The following is an 8,453-nucleotide window of genomic DNA, read 5'->3' as shown; positions in this document are numbered from 1 at the left end:
TTCCAAATGATCCCACGCTCTTACAGTTCAACAGAAAAGCAAAAGGCCACAACATAGAAGTCCACATGGTCATTGTACTGTTATGGTCTTTTCTTTATTGTGTGTCCTCACATGAAACCTGGCCAAGCTGTGCTCTTCCTATCTTGCAGTCATAATGGATGAAGTGTAGTAGCATATGAGCCAACACAAACAACTAAACAGAAGGGAAAACAGCTTGGAAACCATGCTAAAAAAATGAACTCAGTGAACTTTAAAGACTGACTTTCTGCTTCAACTTTGATCTACTGTAATTACCCTAATTGTGAGTACTAATTTTTCATGTGTAGATGGGCTCACATTTCACTTCTAAATAAAGTGGTAGGTACTGTGATGCCACAAAACCTTTGGCTTGTTAACAGTCTGTGTGACTGGCTGACATTCTTACTTGTTACCCCATTGGACTTATTTTTTAGCTATTTCATATTTTACTCACCAAAGTAATTGTGTTCTGAGATTTCAGCAATTACTTTGGGGAGCACAATGTTGTGCATCAATTTAGTAATAAACAATAGCTTTTCTTATACAATACAACCAGCTTCCACATGGCTACTGCCCAACCTACTACACCTTCTTGAAGATGAAGTGGAACAGCTGGGACACAAGGGGGAGAGAGATTTCTTGTCTTCTGATGAGATAAAGGTTTTTAATGTTCATGAACAAAGACCACACTTCCCACTCATCCAATTTTCACACAGAAAGTACTACTTGAGCAGACCTCATCAGTTTTCATGCCTTTTGACACAGTTTCCACACTTCTGTGCCCTTAAGCCCCACTTTTTGCCCTTCTATCTCTTTCTCTGAATACAGGAAGCACTGAGGGCTCTAAAATTTTGAGGTTATGAAGAGACGGTACCCAAACCCAGAGTCTCGACTCTCCTGGATCCCACCTGTCTTCCCATCACCAGTTGACACCATCTATCATCCATTTGTCCATGACCTTCATTTCATCCCTAACCCCCTTTTCCTTCATTTTCCCATCCCTCTCCCTTCATCCCACTGACCTTGAACCTTCAACCTCTTCCCATCATCCCATTTTCCTCCCTCCAGAATCATTCTTCATCCTTGGGATGACGGTTCACTCCTTAACTCCGCCGGTCCACATGTTGAAGTGTCCTTGGGCAAGACACTGAACCACTGGTTTGCTTTGCAAACCTGTCCTCAGTGGCAGACTCAGGCTTTCAGCAAAATTGAAAAGGGCCTCAGCTGGAACACTAGTGTGCTGAAAGACAGGGTTTTTTTTGGTGAAACAATTTCATGTCTTGTTTAAGACTGAAAGTATAACAATTACTACACCTCTGTAATAAAACCACACAAGAAACTATTAATTAATTAACCATTTAGAAGAATGTAGAGACCAACTATTTTTCAACCATGGTGGGCAGCCTACATGGCAATGCAATGCATTTTCTTCACTGGAAGGACACCTAAAGGGCATATCAAGACACCCTCAAGGGCACTTTTTTTTATATCTGGAAGTGCATCTTAGATAACGCTTTTTCATGTTTTGTCCATTGGAAGGGCACTTTATCATGTTTCGTGCAATGGAAGGGCACCTTAGAGGGCACTTTTTCATGTTTTGTCTGGCACTTTTTTAGTAAAAATCCTCTTCCAAATCTATCCATGTCAGGTTCTGTGGTGCTGTGGCAACCACTAATGGGGAGAGGACGAAAGATGCCAGATGAGCTGAAATGTCAGCATGACTCTCTGAAGCCAGACAGAGGGTCATTGTTACATAGGAGAACACTTATCATAATAGAGTTCATGCACTTCATGGGTCTGATGTCAATGGCCAATATAATTCACTCCACTTCATGTTAATACCACACAAACATGGGCAGAGGTACGGTAGAGAATGATAATCACAGTTCATAGATTTAGGCAACATAAAAAAGACAGGTAGAGAAGCCTCTTCATTACTTGGAGAACTTTAGTGGATGCAGTGGTTAGTAGATGACCTCTTTTTACAGGGCTCATATTTGCGGGTTCAGTCATGGATGGCTGACTGAGCGTTATGCAAATTTCAGTGCGTGGATCCAGCAGGATGAGAGGTGGAACACGTGGAGCCCTGTTAGAGAGCCCCGCCTCTGTTAGTAAAACCAGAATTATAATACATTATCATCATTTTTCACCCTAAACTCGATTTCTCAGCTCCCCACTCTGCTGGAATGTGATTTAATTGTCCTCAAATGGACATGTTTACAGGGAGGCTTTAATGGCTTCACTGCTGATGGTTTCATGTATCCTTAATCATTACTGTAAAATTCAGAGCATCATCACAGAGCAGATAGCACTGTAGGGTTTTATTTTCTGCCATCACTCTTATGCTCCGTTTCCCATTACAGAACCATTATCCCCATAGTACCGAGCCGATTCTGTGATGAACTCAGTGTTTTAGCTGACATTTGAGACCAAAGTCCAAATGAGTTTTTTAGAGAAAAAAAAACTGTAGAAAAACAGTTTTCTTTAGCTGTAACACTTTTCTGTTTGAGTATAAAGTTTGCTGCTCTTAGAGTCTGTGTAAGCCATGAATGGTGACCATTTCTAAGTCCAAGCCAAGTCATTATCTAACAGCAGTTCTTACCAGAGACATTCCTCGTCCTTGTATGGGCATGAGTAGAAAAAAAAACCTTAACAAGAAAGATGTGGCTTTCTTCTCAACCACTGAGCCAAAGATTACATCCCACTTTATACACTGGTTCAAACACCTCATCTAAGAATGCTTTGGGAAGCAAACATTAGAGAAAACACTGCCTTGGGGGCAAAATTAATGTGTAAGATTCTGTCTTGAAACCAGAGGCCGGCCTTCTTCATGGTAATGATAATTAAGAAGTTCTTGAATAAGGTTTAACATTGTAAAGAAAATACACTGTGACACCAACATGGCTAAATACATGACCTTTAAAACTGACAAAATACTTGGAAATTAGAAGCCAAGGCAAACATGCATTTTCACACTGAGACATGTAGAATAGCCACAGGCAAAAAAAGCTCTTAACTTCACCATATTCTAAGTAACAGGCAATAATTTAATGAAGACAGTATTTTTCTAATTAATGTAAATAAGGTTGTCATGGTCATTGGTTGAAATTTTTCTTTCATAGAAGTGACATGTCAAGGCTGGTGATTACAGGGCAGCTGGAACATGAGGAAAATGGACCAAATGCAGAGTTCTGAGGCAGAGCTGGTGCAGTTCAGTGATTTAGGCTCATGGGACTGTGAGTGAGGCAGAGATCAACCCAAAATCAAAAGACAACAGTCCAACACAAGCAGACAAATCCAAAACACACCTAATAAACAGGCAAAAAGGTCTGAACAGGGTGGCTACAGGTTTTAGGAACAACTGAAAACAAGAACCTGAAGCACACGAAAGCTAAACAAACCTAAACAGAGAGTCAAGCAAGTGAAGGGGTAAATGTAGAGGTGGCTAATTGGGACATGGGGTGCAGGTGAGGAGTGGGCAGGTAATTGCAGGACAGGTGTGTAGATGGGGAAAGGAGGGCAAGTCCAAGGGCATCTGGTGGACAAGTGGAGAATTTCACTGAGGGGACGTGGCAGAAGAGGTGGGGCAGATGCCTCAGACATGATGAATCAGATGTCAAAGAAAATGTTAAAAAGAAATGAGAACATTAGTTCTTGCTGTCAACATGTTCATGCATCATACCTAAACAAACAGAGGACGGAATTTCCCCAGTTGAAATATCCAACATCTGAAGTGTTTCAGCTGCATGAAGCCAAAAGTAAACAAAAAACATGGCTGACTATTACACAATGATGAGTTTCTTTGGCATGTGTGCTCAGTTAAACCCTCAGCAGTACAGCCTCCTTGCACACATACAACGCAAAGGAGGAAAAATGACACACAAGTTTACGGTTATAGCAATTAATAAAATCTTTGACATTGTTTAACATTAATTTACATGCAGAACAGGTTTTATATTATCTATTGTGTTTGGCTTCCATGGTTGCTGCAATTGTTCTGTGACGTCAGACAGCTGCTTCTTCATGAAGTCAGGGAAGATGGATTCACGCCTGCCAGTGTCTTTTAAAATCCAAGCCCCCCTCTTTGAAACACAGCCTTTTATAAAAGAGATCTTTAGTCTAAGCCCAAGCTGAGATAACCCTGATTAAAATTCTGAAGAGGATTCATCATGTGGAGAGAATGAATGTCTGCACCAAATAAATCATGGTAGTCCGTCCAGTGTTTGTAGACATATTTCACTGTGGACCAGCGATCAATCAGGATAGCCATGCCGAGAACAAGGCCACTATCATGGCTACAGTCAAGTGTAAATACAGGAGTAGGTAGAGTAGAGAGAGAGGAAGAAATAGTGATGAGAGATGGACAGAAAGTGAGTGAGAAAGAGCAAGAGTGAGAGGGAAAAGGAGAGACTAGCCCTTCTTCCCACTCCCAACAGGAACCTGTTTTAATAGCAGCAATCAGTCAGTAGTAGAGCTCTGGCTGGAAGGAGTGGATGGAGGGAACATAAAACAGATTGTGGGAAATAACAGCACGAGGGCATAAACACAGGAGTCATGTCACAGCACGGTTTTAAAATACCGCCATTTACTGCTGGCAGATGCTCAAACAGGCAGGGGGGAAAAATGCAGCACTAAAGATAAGTCTCAAAACTCTGCATGTTTTAGAGCTGTAGAGTAAAACTTCATTTGTTGTGGTCAAAGCTGTCAGTATTTGTCTAAAAGCTCATATTTCATGTGTTTGTGTATCCAAACTAAATGTGTAAGTCCCTGCTAAACAGCATTACTAAGCACATCTCCTAATTATGTAATTAGCATAGAGGAAGCAAGAGCCTCTGGAGAAGACAATACATTCCAACACATCATCTACGTTAATCTTTGATTTAATTGAATGGAAACTGCTCCTCAGTTTGGTTTTCATACCGGTGAAATATCACGAAATGTCCTGCAGATGGCAGCAAAGCATTTTGAGAAAACACGTCTCAATTTTCTGCAGGAGGGGGAGCAGGATTCAGCGAAAAATACAGCTTGGACGGAATAGATTTGCAGTGTTACTAGCTGTAGTCGTACATCTATCTATCTATCTATCTGTCTATCTATCTATCTATCTATCTATCTATCTATCTATCTATCTATCTATCTATCTATCTATCTGTCTATCTGTCTGTCTGTCTGTCTGTCTGTCTGTCTGTCTGCTTGTCTTTATCCATCAATGTCATATACTCTTAGAAATAAGGGTTCCAGAGGGGTTCTTTCTGAAGGGCTGAGGTTCTATCTAGAACCATTTGGGTTTGTCAGGTGTTCTTTGTAAGACTAAGGGTTCCATTAAGAACTCTTTTCATCCTAAGAACCAATATTTTTGAAGAAAGAGTTCTTCAAGTATTGTTGAACTCATTAAGCCTAACATAAAGGGTTCTTGGTAGAACCGCCTCGGTGTGCTCTACATAAAACCCTTGGAATCTAAAAGGGTTCTCTTTAGAACCCCCAAGTGTGTTCTAGATAAAACCTTGAAAAATAAGAAGGTTTTCAGTAAAATCTCCCCTTGGTGGGTTCTAGATAAAACCTTTAGAATCTAAAAAGGTTCTCAATAGAACCCACTGAGTGTGCCCTGGATAAAACCCCTGGTTCTCAGTAGAACCTCTTTGGTGGGTTCACCATTACAAGGTGAAAAGGTTCTGGGTAGACCCTCCAGACAGGAATCTGGGCGGAACTATAACACCACAAGTGGGTTCTCTGTAGAAGCTCTCACAGGTGGTTCTGGCTGGACCTGTTCACAGATGGTTCTAGGTATAACACTTTATGGTGGGTTCTAGGTAGAACTCTGAAAGGGTTCCAAGTGTAACCTTTATAAAAGGTTCTACCAGGAACTAAAAGGGTTCTCCTAAGAGGACAAGCTGAAGAACCCTTTATGGTTGTAGTAAGCTCTTGTTTTTCTCTCAGTGTTTCTCGACTGTGTGCTCGAGTCATGAGAACGCCGTGCAGCGATCATGACTTCACATGTGGATGGAGTAGATCCATCACGTACTCGGAGCACCCCGAGGTAAAAGAGATCCTGCTGCCTCTGCATTTTATTTATATATTATTGCTCCTTGGCTGCTCATTTACATCATCAAGATCGCGGTGCGGAGCCGCTTCCTCCTCGGCGAATCAGTAGGCATGTGGCACGGTACCCCTCTGACACCTTTACTATTCTGGCTGGAGTTCAAACGTCGGTAAATCTCTTATTATAAAAGGTGGTCATAAACACCTAATGGTCTGTCATGAATATTTTAGAGCTCTGAATATCACACAGAAATGACCTCTGGAAAACCACAACCTTAACAAGGCACATCTCAGACAGATAACCTCCACAGCCGGAGCAACATGAGGCCCCTTTCCCGGTTCTTTTGGCTTTTTTCGTGGCATGATTGGATTGATTTGTCATTTGCAACAGAGAGAGCTTGGCCACGGGGCTGTGGATAATCCAATTTATCGCTTTGCCATTTATTACAAATTTCTGTGGCTTTTGGGTCCACTGTCACATCGATTCGTTGATTGCTTGCTTAGCTGGGTCCTAATGAGCTGCTGTCTGAATCACTGCATAATCACCGCCCTAATTCACTTCCTCGCCTGCCCTCACACTCGGTCTGTTGGCTCGCCACTATTAGAAAAGAATGGACTGAAACACAGCACTCTGAGCAGACAATTAGTAACATCATCCTTGAAACGGGGTGTCATTCTGCGTATATTACCCTTTAATAAATGACAATCCTCTTGCAGCTTGGCAGAATGTTGTCACAAATTGGTGTTTCGGGTGACGAGGAGCACATCATCTGCAGCTGATATACGTGTGAATCAAACAGTCGTGGACAGTAATGTCTTTGAAGAGAGAGGTTTTGAGGAGTTCAAATATTTGGATGGTTTACCACGCCAACATTAAATTCTTCTCTTCTAAATGTTTAGAACGGATGTAAGACTACAGTATGGAAGCCCAGAAAGGCAAGTGAGAAAAAGAAAATCTCGTGATCGATTTTTTAAGTCTGATCTTTCTTTTTTTGCATTTGCATACAGAAATTAAAACTTACCCAGAAAACATGAAAGCTTTTAGTCAAATTTAGAACATGGGTTAGTGAAGGTCTTATAAGTACACATTATAAAAGCAGACACTTGCCTAAAATGATCCTGGCAAAAACCCCAAAACAAACAAACAAACAAAAACTGACACATGACTTTCATATTCCACACCTGAAATTAGAGTGTAAACATTTTGGGGAGAGTGCCGGTTAAATAATTTCTTGGTAGTTGCTGGTACAGGGGAAGTAGTAAAGGCAATAAGCAAATTAACGCAAACAAATTTGCACTTAGGGGATTCTGAGAAATAAGTTACGCTGTAAGTAAACCTGCATATCCAATATATACCTTGTGATTAACCTGAAAAAATGGTTGACAAAAGCTTTATTTACAGACTATACAGCCTTTAAAGAGGGTGAACATGGGACTGCAAGAGCCCATATAACCTGAAACTATATTACAGCTAGTGTGAAAAAAGGGTGAATGTGGGAGTACTTTACAGCCTGCATACCCTGAACTCGTGCTTTTCCTTTTCAGTGCTAACGTTAACAGATTAGAGTAGCCTGCATGAGCAGCGTGGCTCTGGCAAATTCATTTTTTGTGCGATGAACTCGATTCTCAGCAATAATCTGTTGTTAGTCATATCAACATCATTCAAGCAACATGACATCTTTCACTCCATGTTTACATTTATCCGTAGAATATGTCACAATAATAAAAAAAAAAAAATCAGGTGTGCTCTCTCTCTCTCTCTCTCTCTCTCTCTGGCCCAAGTGACTCTCTGGGCGAGGGCTAACAAAAAACATAGAGAACGTTCAATTTAAGAGACAAATGTGTAGGATTTAGTGGCATCAAGTGGGAAGCTTGCAGACTGCAAACACCTTGTCTCATTTTACCGTTCCAAGCCTGTAGGAGGACATACAGTTTCTGCAAAAATGCATCTTGAGCCAGTGTTTGGTTTGTCTGGGGTTACTGTAGAAACATGTTGGTGCAATATGGAGAATCTGCACCGTCTGTGGATACACAAGAGGTAATGAAAGGTAATGAAAACAAAACAATTCTTATTTTCAGGCGATTATACAATAATCACTATATTACATTTCTGCAATATTTACAATTAATATTTCACACACTGAAACTTTAAAGGGATAGTTCACCCAGAAATGAAAATTCAGTCATTATGTGTTCACCCTCAAGCTGTTCACTTCAAGCTGCTCAAAGCTCGTGTCTAGTTTTTTTTTCTAGTTGCTGGAGTTTCACAGGAAAACAGCACTGTAGAGTCTCCCAAACAATGTAAGTAAATGATGACCAGTTTTAAAATGGACTACCAAAAAACACCATAAAATGCCTCCATACTGCTCACACACACATACATTTCAGACAGTGTG

Source organism: Lutjanus erythropterus, chromosome 7, assembly GCF_056507025.1.
Source record: "Lutjanus erythropterus isolate fLutEry1 chromosome 7, fLutEry1.hap2, whole genome shotgun sequence".
Lineage (NCBI taxonomy): Eukaryota > Metazoa > Chordata > Actinopteri > Lutjaniformes > Lutjanidae > Lutjanus > Lutjanus erythropterus.
The sequence above is the reverse complement of the archived record's forward strand: the minus strand, read 5'-3'. Positions refer to the sequence as shown.